The sequence below is a fragment of the Betta splendens genome, chromosome 1, assembly GCF_900634795.4.
Source record: "Betta splendens chromosome 1, fBetSpl5.4, whole genome shotgun sequence".
Classification (NCBI taxonomy): Eukaryota; Metazoa; Chordata; class Actinopteri; order Anabantiformes; family Osphronemidae; genus Betta; species Betta splendens.
In genome coordinates this window covers 6,506,823-6,519,185 of record NC_040881.3, presented here as the reverse complement: position 1 = coordinate 6,519,185, position 12,363 = coordinate 6,506,823, and the positions used below count along the sequence as shown (strand labels likewise).

Genomic DNA, 12,363 nt, shown 5'->3' with positions numbered 1-12,363 from the left:
GGGACAGTAAAATGTCTAAACACGGGAAAACCATTGAAGCAAAGCAGGTATCCTGTTTTGCTTCAATGCTCACAAAGAAACTTTTCTTTCACCCAAAAATATAGAGCTCATTCAATAATCATTATTATTAAATGTGGATTGTATAGATCTTCCTGTTATTCTATCTAATCCCTGACACTCTTTGTTATTTCTAAACCACATTTCGTTTTGGTGCCTTTAAATGTGATCTTTGAGTTGTGTTCAGTAAAAACAATAACTGAGTTTGTTAAAATGAGCTTGACTAATTGGTTCCCAAACTCTAACTGCATGTTCCTGCAGCATGTAACCAGTGCTGCCAGTTGTACTTGTTCAAAAAGTGTTGCTGAAATGCTACTTGTCTGGCTTTGACGGTTGTCAGTCTTCATCCACCAGCTGTGTGTTAGTGAAAGTGACAAATCTTCATGGCTTCTCTTTATTCATCTGTTCAAGCGGCAGCTGAAGGTGTGTCGAGAATCTCAGGTGCCTCAGGTCCTCCTCCACCTGAAACACTGCTAGGACGACCGTTAGCGGACGGAGACACAGGTTAATGGTATGATGTACTGTGGAGTTTATAGGTAATGGAGATGACCTCTATTACATATACAAAGATGTCATATGATGGACTATTAAACGCACTGGTATTTAAAGGTTGGACCAAACAGTGGTTAAAAATTTCATTTAATACCTAAAATCTTTTAATTAAAATTTATTTGAACTACTTTCTTTCTACTACTTTTTACTGAGTGAAAATGAGCCAGTTCATCCTTCAGCTCATTGTATTTCTGCACATTGAATTTCCTCTTGTTGGCTCCTTTAATCCTTCTGCTTCACGTCCTCCTTCTCAACATCAACATCAACATCAGGGTTATTTGTGTTTAGAAACAAATGTTTGTACCTGTTTCAGACGGCTGAACGGCATAAACTGCATCAGGGATTTCCTTCCACATCTTGGGTGTGGAAGGAAATGGAATGGAATGGGTCTAAACAGGCCTGAGACAGCAATGCTAGTGGGTGGTACCTCACTGGTATTTTTCTACAGCATTTAAAACAAGTTCTGAATAATTTTCTGGTTGAGTCCAACACCAACGTTCCTACCACATACACTAGCAGAGTCTCATACTGTATAAATTTCTTAAGGAACAAACCTGTTTTTCACAGCCTAGGGTCAATGCCAAAGTCACCAGCGTGACTGTCTGAGTGTAATTTGTATTTGTTGCTTCCTCACGTCTGCGCGGGGTCTGTGCGGTATCAGCACTGGCTGCGCAGCTTCTCACTGTGTTACGCATCAAGAATGCACAACGGCCAAAGCCATTGTCCACACATTTTTATCCTTCATAATATTTTTTTAGCACATATTACAGTGTTTCTTTACATTCAACTGTTTTCTTCATACAGTAGATCATCAGTGTTTAATTTTCACTTTCAATTCAGGCTCAGTCCCTTTTTTACAATGTTTTTGAAATTTGATTCAATTCTGATGCAGAGGGGAGACAGGTGAAGAAGGTTAGATGAGAACTCATAATGGGAGAATTCCCATAAATGGGAATACTAATCATAAGATACGGATCTTATGATTTTGCTTTTCTGTCCCCTGGTAGTCACATTCCGCCATAATATAACTGGCAAAAGTACATGAAATTCATGCATCAGCCTACAATGGAAAAGAGGCTGAATCTGGTGAAATACTTAACAAATATCACTACTTTTCTTCAAGATGAAATGCTGACATCCCAGAATGCATGGTTTTATAGTGTGATGGCAGTGAGATTAGGAAGTTGGTGTCCTAAAACAGGCTTTATAAGAATTTATCGGTTTGTCTATTCTTTTTAATGTTTGATGTTGTGCTCTGATTCTATACATGTCTGATTATCAGGGACTACATCATGTGTTGCCTACGTTTAATGCCTATATTACAACTAAGAACATCTGAGGTACTTCATTCATTTTTCTTTCTGAACATGCCAATGAGACCAAATATCGTCTTATCATAAGCCAGCAAAGATATACTTGGTTTAATATCTTTGAAATCGGGCAAGTGAGATGATGCTGGAAACTGTATTTCTACTGAATATCCCGGCACGTCTATGTCTTTCTCTTTGTCTTCAAGCACAAGTCAGTGTTTCTGCAGGTTTTAGTGCTGTAGCAGTTTATGGTACTAAACTGATTATTGCAGCCGTAGCACTAACCATCAGGTCCTGTACCTCAGGGAGAACGTGTCCTTTGAAACGTGCTGTGGATGTGAAACACTTTTTGCTTTGTACCAAAAACTGACTCAGGTGAAAGAAAGATACACCAGCAAAATGATCTTTTACTAGTGTGATATTACTGTCATCATGACAGACTGTACACAACATTATATGGGACCATGTAGTTACTGTTTGTTTCCTAATGGTGATTCTTTTATAAAACCTTCTGTGCAAAAACCTCTTTATGTGGTGTTGTTACTACCTAAAACTGTACAAACATACAGAAATTACATAATAATAATAATAATAATAATAATAATAATAATAATAATAATAATAATAATAATAATAATAATAATAATAATAATAATAATAATAATAATAATAATAATAATAATTTTATTCAGATGACAGTGCTGATCTCTACCGATTCAATCAACCACATAGTAAAGGAAAGTTTCACTTTCCTTCACTTTGTTTTAAGGTGTGTATTCAATCATGAGAAAATCAATCATTTATTTTACTAGCAAAAAAACAAAACCAAAACTAATAAGTGGTTGACCTTTGGAATAACATTAAACCTTAGTTTCAGAATGACTGGCAGATGGTTGTTTTGAGGTCATACCACATCTTCATTGCTAGATTCAACTTCATGTATTGCCCAATTTTCTCCAAACATTTAAACCTAGGTTTGTCATTAGTTTGGCAGTAGTAGACCTAGTACTTGTACTAACACTTGTCTAAATATCTGGACCTGATGACCCACTGTTCTCTCTACTTTCTATTGGGTCTGATCAGCACAGGCACACGATTAGACCAGGCGAGGGCTTTAAACTATACTTCATATATATGTCAAAATAAAAGAGGAGACTTGTTTTGTCACAGCAAATCAAAAATGAAACTAATGAAGTAAAGTTAAACATAAACCTGGTTTTATTACCAGTGTTTGTCAGCTAGTACACGGCAAAACAGCCATGACAAAAAGTGAATAAATCATAATAAAACTCAGAGAAGAATTTAGCTGCTGATTAAGAGACAAGCCAAACCAAGTATTTCATAGTGGTACACAAGGAGATAGGTGGTTAGAAACAACATGTCAAAAACCAGAACTATTAGGACAAGCCTTCATCATACTTTAGGCTCAAGGTCATTTTCAAGAGTCCTTGTTCACAAAACAGCAGAAAAAAGCTGTTATTAAATAATAATCCAGAGGTCAAATTAATTTGATCTTGCCAATTTCACTTCAGAGATATCTTAGTCAGAGTTAGTGGAAACTGTGTTTATTCTTCATAACTTAGTCTTGCTTCACTGATTGAAACCAACGTTTTGCTGAGTTGATGTTCACTGATTGTGCTATGATTTCATGGGGTTAGAAGTTTCAGCAGCCTCTGCTTTACTGAGATATTCACTTTTCTCTTACTTACTGAAACATTTTACTATTCTAATATTCATAAACATCACTTCAGTAGCACCTACACTAATACTAATTTCTAATTTTATACCTCATAATAAGAGATGTGACATAATAACGAGATGTGAATCTCACAAGTGTCCCCTACATTATGATACTTTTTGCGGTCATATAGACTTTGTGGTTGCAGAGATAAATTAATTTTAATGTAGCTATGGCATTTTTCAGAAAACCCTCAAAAAACAGGCTTGGGGCCTAAAAAGTTAAATTAATTTCCTGTAAGTCAGAAAGCACTGGTGACATATCTCATGCACACTTGTGTGCATGTGCTTGCTTATCAGTGATATAGTAAGGAGTGAAATTCCTTCTCAGTTGATTCATTCGCAGTGAGGACAAGCTTCAGACACTTTGGCCATCACAGACAAGCGCGAAGGTAACAACTGTACAAATGTGCTTTTATTTTGTAGTACAGATATTTTATAGACCCTTTGATTAGACTATTTATTGATTGTTCGATTGATGTAATGACTGAACTTCTATTGTTTATCTAATTTTGTGATAAATACGTTTGTTTCAACCAGTCACCATGTTAGTACCAGAGTGAAATGGTACAAATAATAGGAATAACATGGTTTCACAAACAGTCCATCACTGTTCGCCAGCACATTTACACTGTTGCCTCAGTCACTAATGTATATGTTTTTTCTAGGAGTCACAGAGACCCCAACAGAGAAGATGGGGTGTGTTTCTTTCTAGTTTTGGTGGAAAATTCTTACTTTGCTCTGCTTCAGTTCCCACTCAGTCATTTATGTATCCTTTCTTTAACTATAAAACAGTACCGTACAAACCGTAAGTCTCCACCCTCATGAGGAGTATGAGATGAACAAAAGAAAACGAGGCGTTGCTCTCATCTTTAACCAGCAGTGCTTTCACTTTGCATTGAACCTGGGTGAGAGACATGGAACTGAAGCTGACTGCTCCAACTTGAAGGAAAGGTAATGTCTGTCTTTCCACTGAGCTGCTGCATGTTTTTGCCTGAATTGTGTCTTCATGAATTAAGCAACTGTAAATCCTTTTCTGTGATAACACAACAAATTAACTTTTCAGTACTTTCATATTTTTAACTGCTTACATGAGCAGCTTATCTTCATCTTTCTTTAAGACTGACTGCTCTTGGCTTTGAAGTAACAGACAAACTAATACAAACAGCTGCCAGTGCAATGAAACGGCCCCACTACAACCAGTTAAAGCCTCTGTAAAGACGGGTCCCTGTAGCCTTCAGGATTCAGGATGAACCCTGAACTGGACTGGACTGGATGAGGTTTAAATTTGCCATCTTCAGTTGTTGATTGACCTTGTTGTTTCACCAGCTGCAAAGGCTGATCATTCAGATGCCGACTGCTTTTTGGTTGTCTTCCTGAGTCACGGTGAAGATGGTTATGTTTATGCCTGTGATAATAAAATCAGCATTAAGGAGATCACAGACAAGTTCAAAGGAACCAAGTGCAAAAGCCTGGTGGGAAAACCCAAGCTCTTCATATGGCAGGTACATGTGAACAACAACAAAAACTCTTAACATCCACCAAAAACATGACTTTACCTTCAAGTTCATACACCTCTAAATTCAGACAAAGTTTACAGTATCCTCTGTGTCATCAGGCGTGCCGTGGAAATGAGTCCGATGACCCAGTGACACCATGTGCCACGGACACTGAGCCCACTGAGGTGGTGGAGGCTGGAGCTGTGTACACTCTCCCTGCTGCAGCTGATTTCATCATGTGTTACTCTGTGGCTGAAGGTAAAACGTGTGGGATGAACCGATGGACACATTCTGTTTATATTAAAATAAAGTTTCAAAGCATCAGTCTGTTTGAATGTCTTCTTTTGTGATCACTCAGTAATTCTACTTTCCTGTCTCATTTGTTTAAGGGTTCTATTCCTACCGACACACTCTTGAAGGCTCCTGGTACATCCAGGACCTGTGTGAGCTGCTACAGACGTACGGGGATTCACTGGAATTCACTCAGTTACTGACAATGGTCAACAGGAAGGTGTCAATGAGGAGCGTTAAGTCTGACGACCCAAAGGCTGTTGGGAAGAAGCAAGTGCCTTGCTTTGCTTCCATGCTCACCAAGAAGCTCTACTTCCACCCAAAAAATAAGAAGTTTTTTTCTTCTTCTTTTAATGGGAATGTTGATTACAAGAGTCTTGTTTTACTGCTTTTTTGTATAATCCCTGTCACTATACTTTCTGTTTACTATAAACCAGATTTCATTTCAGCGCTTCTAAATTTGATTTGATTTCTGCTCATTGGATTAATTAGTTTTTAACTACTGAGCAACTATGCTAATGTTGGCTTGTTCTACAGCTGAGAAATTGCTTTATTATTGAGTTTCAATTTTGTGCCCAAAATAAAAAAGTAATCAAATAAATGCTCCATGTCTCCATTGTCTTAACTTTGTTTCACTAAAGATTCTGCTGCCACATCTTCCAGCTGTCAGTAGGTGAGATTAACCTATAGTTTATCATATATATATATATATATATATTTATTATACAGATTATATTAATGATCCCTGTCACTATACTTTTTATTTTTCATGAGTTTAATCTGTGTTCAACTAATGGGGAACTGCACCAATGTTGGTTTGTTGACAAATTGCTATGAGTTTACTGTAAATTTTGCATCTGAAATAAAAGTTATTAAAATAAATCCTAGATGTGTCCGTTGTCTTTACTTCTTCACTGAAGGTTCTGCTGCCAGTTCTTCCAGCTGTCAGTAGGTGAGAGGCCACAAACAGAGGCAGACAACCAATCACACTCACCTGCAGCTCAGTGGCTCCAGTTAAACTGAGTGCTGGTCTTTGTGGGAGGAAACTGGAGAAAACCAACGCAGACACATCTTTGGGTTGTGTTCAATAAAGGCATGAACCATCACTGTAAAATGAGATTTGTGAAACAGCTGAAAACCAGGAGGAGGCAGGAGGTTTGTTTGTTCCAGTGTGTAACCAGTGCTACCAGTTGTATTGCACGTACGTGAGCTGGAGAACAAACGAACTGTCAGAAAAAAAAGGTGGAATATACATACTGGTGCAGTGGATGAAGGTGAATTGGTTTGAATGATGAGAACTCATAATGGGAAACCAAGAGAAGGACCAGCAGGGGGGAGGGGCTTAATTCAAGGCGTGGTTAAAGAGAGAGCGGATACAGTCAGACCAGAGATCATGACTGTTAACTTCTCAGTCGCAGTGAGGACAACTTTCAGACACGTCGACCACAGCAGACAAACCGGAAGGTAACAACTACACAAATGTGCTTTTATTCTTTTCTACAGATGTTGTAGACTCTTATTTACTGTGTGTGATTAGATTATTTATTGATCTTGCGAATGAATAGCTACTGTTTCTCCAATTATCAGATGAGTGAGTTTGTTTTCTGTCAGTCAGTCTCTATGTTAGTACCAGAGTGATGCTGTGTGATGATTCTAAATGTCAGGAATTAAATGCTTTGACTCTAACTTTTCCAGCTTTTCAGGACCGCAGACCTGCAAGTGACAAGACAGGTGAGTGTGTCACACATCAAAGCAAAAGTAAAACAAACGAGGTGCAGTTGTGTATGTACAGTAGTAGGAAGCCGGTTTGATTACAGCACAGGCAGCGTTCATGTAGGTGTGACTGGCAATTTGCCCTGAACTATTTAAATTTTCATGTTTTTGTGTTTCTGGATGATCTTTTAAAGAAGCATTTTTTTCAGTTTTATGGTCAGTTAGTGTCTGATAACCCATAAGAACCCACAGTGTCACAACATACAACAAATCAGTCAGAGATGTGTTGCTCATGGTTCATTTTGTTTGGTTCCTTTAGGTAGAAATAGGTGTGAGCTTTTATGGGTTAAGGAGCTGACATTTCATGTCCAGAGTCTGACAGAGCCATGGAACAATTTCCCCAAATTTCTGCCTGGTGGTTGTGTTATAAAGCTTCACATTGTAAAATATTTAGTCAGAAATCATTGTCAGCTCAGAGGAAGATACTGTAAATGATGGACAATTATATGATTTGTACAGGCTGAAACAAATTCTCAGAAGAAAAATGGGTCAAGATCTTCAAACCTAATGATCAACTACTGGAAGTAGAAGTAAGTGTAGTACATCCAGGACCTGTGTGAGCTGCTACAGACGTACGGGGATTCCCTGGAATTCACTCAGTTACTGACCCTGGTTAATGCAAAAGTGTCAAAGTGTAAAAGTGTAAGTAAAATGTCTAAACAATCAGTTTGTTAAAATGAGCTTGACTAATTGGTTCCCAAACTCTAACTGCATGTTCCTGCAGCATGTAACCAGTGCTGCCAGTTGTACTTGTTCAAAAAGCAGCAGTGTGTTAGTGAAAAAGTGTTAGTGACAAATCTTCATGGCTTCACCTCATTCATCTGTTCAAGCGGCAGCTGAAGGTGTGTCGAGAGTCTAAGGCGCCTCAGGTCCTCCTCCACCTGAAACACTGTTAGGACGACCGTTAGCGGACGGAGACACAGGTTAATGGTATGATGTACTGTGGAGTTTATAGGTAATGGAGATGACCTCTATTACATATACAAAGATGTCATAAGATGGACTATTAAATTCACTGGTATTTAAAGGTTGGACCAAACGGTTAAAATTTCATTTAATACCTAAAATCTTTTAATTAAAATTTATTTGAACTGCTTTCTTTTTTTTACTGAGTGAGACAGTTCGTCCTTCAGCTCATTGAATTTCTGCACATTGAATTTCCTCTTTTTGCCTCGTTTTATCCTTCTGCTTCACGTCCTCCTTCTCAACATCAACATCAGGGTTATTTGTGTTTAGAAACAAATGTTTGTACCTGTTTCAGACGGCTGAACGGCATAAACTGCATCAGGGATTTCCTTCCACATCTTCAGCTGAATGTTCAGCTGGAATGGGTCTAAACAGGCCTGAGACAGGAACGCTAGTGGGTGGTACCTCACTGGTATTTTTCTACAGCATTTAAAACAAGTTCTGACTAATTGTCTGGTTGAGTCCAACACCAACATTCTTACCACATACACTAGCAGAGTCTCATACTGTATAAATGTGGAACCTGAAAAAGCTGATTTTCTGCAAACAGTGATTTTCTAACTCATATTCTCTGTAAATATTGTGGTTGATAAACTTAATGAGTCCATTTAATGGGTCACATTATTTCACAATATGCTTGATAACAACTTACAATGTCTCATAATATTATCTGTTATTTTGATTTTTAAATTCCTCCTACTCCAGATGTTTTCATTTCAACTTTTTTTCTTTACTTTCCTCAGTGTTTTTTCAGTTTTAGTCAGATTTCTTAAGGAACAAACCTGTTTTTCACAGTCTGGGGTCAATTCCAAAGTCACCAGCGTGACTGTCTGAGTGTCATTTGTATTTGTTGCTTCCTCACGTCTGCGCGGGGTCTGTGCGGTATCAGCACTGGCTGCGCAGCTTCTCACTGTGTTACGCATCAAGAACGCACAAGGGCAAAAGCCATTGTTGAAAAAAAGCCATTGTTGAAAATGTTTTGTATCGTTTGTGCCTATTTAATTGACATTATTGATACCGTACATCTGAACCTTTGCTTAAATAAGGGCGTACGCCATGTTTTCTTGTGTAAGGACCCTTTGTATATGAGCCCTCAGAACAAATATTCAACTACAGAGACAATATGCAAGAAAACAGAAACATCAAGACAAAAGATAATTTTATCAGCAAACCATCAACAAGAACATGTTTTGCCACTGTTGTCACAGCAAGGTTTTCTTAATCTTTCTTGTTTATGTTTTTATTTTTGCTCCTTATGCTTTGTGGAACCAAATACATCCAAATAAATGTTCAGCTTGTTTAACGCTTCCACACCTTTTTATATCTTTCTTAATATTATTTTAGCACATATTACAGTGTTTCTTTACATTCAACTGTTTTCTTCATAGATCATCAGTGTTTAATTTTCACTTTCAATTCAGGCTCAGTCCTTTTTTTACAATATTTTTGAAATTTGATTCAATTCTGATGCAGAGGGGAGACAGGTGAACTGGGTTAAATGATGAGAACTCATAATGGGAGAGGAAGTTTAGGGAGTGGGAGTGGTTAGAAGTAAGGGGTTTAGATATAAATGGGTGTGTCTGGAGAGAGAAAGTGTGGATACAGCCTGACCAGGGACCATACCAGTTACTCTTTAACTGACAGATGTCAGAATAAAGGAGTGTGTGTTAGTGAAGGATGCTCATTGAATTTCTTTCTTCTTGCTGACTCCTTTTATCCTCCTGGACGTCTGACGCTCTGCTGTTTGGCTCAGCTGTGCCTTCATCTGTCAATAACACAGACTTCATACATAAACTGGTTAATATCCTATTATTCTACGACAGGTGTTGAGGTGTGTATGTACACACAGCTGCGACTTTATCGCACTATTATAATGCTCGGTTTTACACTAAACCAGTCACGTCTCCCCGGTCGCACCCGCAGACCAGGTAACAGGGAAAAGGGAAGAGGAAGAATCCAAATGCACAACAAAATACAGAAGTAGTTTAACTTAAAATGATAACAATATCACATTTATTCTGCGACAGGTGTTGAGGTGACAACACATCCTCCGCCTGTCAGAGGAGCAGTACATCATCTAATCACAGCGGTACTGCTGTCATTTCTGCACTTGACAATCACAATGTTGTACTTTCACTTTACCGAAACTCCCGGAAGTAACTCTTCTTTCTGCTAATACTTAAGGCTGTTGTGATACATATGTCTGCTGTTACCTCATTAGTTCGCTAACATGTACTTTTACTGTTGATAAGTTACACTGAGCTGTTATTGAGCAATGAATCATATTCTATATGGTGTGTGTGATGTAGCGACCACCAAACATGGCATCAAATAAATATGAGCTCATCTAAGGTGCCCATATTCAAATTAGAGACTCTCAAAGAGCCAAGAAACAATTTCCTTACATTCTACCTTTGTTGTTGTGTTTTGATTGATGTTGATACAGTATTTAGTATTCAGAAAACATGATCAGCTCAGAGGAAGAAAATGTCCATGATTTGGATGAGCTAAAACAAAATATGAATCTGAAAAAATGGGCCATCATCTACAGTGAGAGGTTATTATATATATATTATTATATATATTTTTCTTTTCTTAGCAGATGTTTTGTTCCACAAACAGTCCATCACTGTTCACTAGAACATTTACACTGTTGTTTGTTGCCTTTTCTAGGATTCACAGAAAGGTAACGGAGATGACGAGGTGAGATTTTTCTAGTTTTGGTGAACATCAGGTAGAAAAATGCATTACCTCACTCTGGTCTAGTTCTTATTCAATCATTGTTTTTTTTTACCTTTCTTTTTATTCATTCTTTAATCATAAAACAGCTCCTTAGGTATAAATCCAAATGAGGAGTATGAGATGAACAACAGAAGAAGAGGCCTTGCTCGCATCTTTGAACTGAATTTGAATGAAAAGCATGGAGACACAGCGGACTGCTCCAACTTGGAGCACAGGTAATATCTGTTTCCATTGAGCTGCTGCGTGTGTTTGCCTGAATTGTGTTCTTATAAAATACTTCCCTGTACGTTTATAGCAACTGTAAAACATTTATGTGGTAACACATCAAATAAAACTTTCATTACTTAGAATTATATTATATGTGTAATTGATCAGCTATCTTTAAGACTGACAGGTCTTGGCTTTGAAGTGAAGAACCTCAAAAATTTAGGAAAAAATTAAGTTATTGATAAACTTGTTGAAGGTATGTGCAGCACATCCATGATCAAATGTACAGTAAGAACTACTGTAAGGTTTAGCTTTTGGAGCCTTGAGTCTAACGACCCAGAGGATGAGGAAAAGAAAACTGCACTTCGAGAAAAAGAGTTTCCTCCATCAGAATTCCCATAAATGTGAATACTAATCATACGGATCTTATTCTTTTGCTTTTTTGTCCCCTGGTAGTCACATTCTGCCATAATATAACTGGCAAAATTACATGAAATTCATGCATCAGCCTACAATGGAAAAGAGGCTCAATCTGGTGAAATACTTGTCAAATATCACTACTTTTCTTCAAGATGAAATGTTGACATCCCAGAATGCATGGTTTCATTGTATGATGAGAGTGAGATTAAAAAACGTGGTTTACATTGAAGTCTATGGGTCATTTTTGGCCACGAAGGTCACAGGTGTATACAAAATGTGTAACTTCTATATAAATGACAATAGAAGTGAAAAGACAATGGATTTAAAAAATTTCAAGAGAAAGTAACATTTCTGACAAAAATCATGCCAGCAGCTATAACACAGCCAAAATGAGTTAACTCCCGCAGTAAAGCTACCTGAGATTAGGTTTGGTGATGGTAAATATCACTGAAGGACAAGAATGCATTAGAATTCCCAGGTAACCTGTATTAACAGAAAACAAAGTATTTTAGTTAATATTTATTCAGGTATTGAATCTCATAATCTCTGTGAGTGTACTGGTTGATAAACTAAATGAGTCCATTTAATGTTCCATCTATAATAAATCTTATTACTTTCTGTCCGAGGCAGGAGGCATCTTGGTGGCATGTTAAACTTGTTTCAATATTAAATAATAATGAACCTTATTTATATATTTTATATAAATTTATATACCTTTTTATATATTTCATAATATAATTACAGTGGATATTATAAACTTTCTATATTTTTCAGCAAAACCCAAGAACCACAAGCTTACAGTGTTGTTG

The 12,363-nt window shown here is 37.4% G+C and overlaps 1 long non-coding RNA gene and 1 pseudogene across 1 annotated transcript; both read left to right on the top strand.

Annotated features, from left to right (window-relative positions):
- The first annotated feature begins 4,350 nt into the window (after window positions 1–4,350).
- LOC114864635 (caspase-6-like) lies at window positions 4,351–6,010 on the top strand (annotated as a pseudogene).
- Window positions 6,011–6,815: 805 nt separating this feature from the next.
- LOC114859441 (uncharacterized) lies at window positions 6,816–9,496 on the top strand. The gene is made up of 3 exons (XR_003786524.3): window positions 6,816–6,910; window positions 7,142–7,177; window positions 7,679–9,496. It is a non-coding gene; the product is annotated as an uncharacterized LOC114859441 (long non-coding RNA).
- Window positions 9,497–12,363: the final 2,867 nt, after the last annotated feature.